The sequence below is a fragment of the Seriola lalandi genome, unplaced genomic scaffold (assembly GCF_002814215.2).
Source record: "Seriola lalandi dorsalis isolate HSWRI2012SDOR001 ecotype SW California unplaced genomic scaffold, Sedor1 jcf7180001964181, whole genome shotgun sequence".
NCBI lineage: Eukaryota > Metazoa > Chordata > Actinopteri > Carangiformes > Carangidae > Seriola > Seriola lalandi.
The window spans coordinates 1-1128 of NW_019434849.1; the positions used below are offsets into that span (position 1 = coordinate 1).

The window sequence follows — 1128 nt, forward strand, 5'->3', positions numbered from 1 at the left end:
ACATACAGGCGTTTGATTCCTGACTCTGGTTGGGCAGTAGATCGGGAGCGAGTCCTCAGCTCAGGCGAGGGAGACGGAGACGGAGTGACCATCTCGTCATCCGTCTCATCACTGCAACGACAGAGCAGCACAACCAACATCCACATGTTACAGCTGCTTTTGGTTTATTGTCAACACGGTGACACATTCAGAAAATACAACACAGCTTTAAAGAGACAGAGTGATAAAGTTGTGGACTGGTATTTATCAAACCTCTAAGATTTACTCAGGAGTAAAAACCTTGAGTTCACTGTTCCTCCGTTGCTGTTGTACATTAATGAGGAATAAAATGCATTAAACATATTACACACACACACACACACACACACAGCGTTTTGATGAATAACACGGAATGCGTTTGTGTACAAGAAAACTCCACAGGGAAGCTTTTAATTTGAAATTCACGGGGGATATTCAGTCAAATAAAGGTTTGTGACGTCTCTAAATTATAATTTTAAACCCTTATTGTAAACAGTAACAATTAACAGCAATCACAGGATTATTGGTGATTAATAAACTGAAATGAAAGCTTAAAAACAAATGATCACTCCAGAGGCTTCGTGTTCACCTGTTCTTGTTCTGCACATTCAGGATCTACTCTTCCACCTCCGGAGCTCTCTTCAGTTTAACAGACAAACAAATCTTAATTGTCTGACACAGGAATTGGAAAACATCACATATTGTCATCAGTACCTTTTGTAGTAGGCCAGCTCCTCCTGCAGCAGGAACACTTTGGCCTTCAGCTCGTTCCTCTCGTGGAGGACGTCCCTCAGCTCCTGCAGCGTGAACCGCGGCCGGTTGGGGTCCTTTGGGTCCAGGGCTCCCCCCGTCTCCTCCTCGCACAACGCCTCCTGCCGAGACGGAGAGACGCGTCACACGGAGGGAACGAAAACCAAAGGAAGGGAAGGAAGGAGGGCGGGAAGGAAGTGAGGATACCTTGGTAAAATATTGGAACACAGCAGGCATGTCCTCATCGTACATCGCCTCCTGGTGGCAAACGTTGAAGTCAGACATCGAGCCTTGTTCCAATACACCTGTTTAGTTTAGTTCGCCCCTCCCTCCAGCTCTTTCAGCCACAACTCACTTTTT

General features: G+C 45.9%; 1 pseudogene; it reads right to left on the reverse strand.

Annotated features, from left to right (window-relative positions):
- Nucleotides 1–6: 6 nt before the first annotated feature.
- Nucleotides 7–1107, reverse strand: LOC111649066 (RILP-like protein 1 pseudogene; annotated as a pseudogene).
- Nucleotides 1108–1128: the final 21 nt, after the last annotated feature.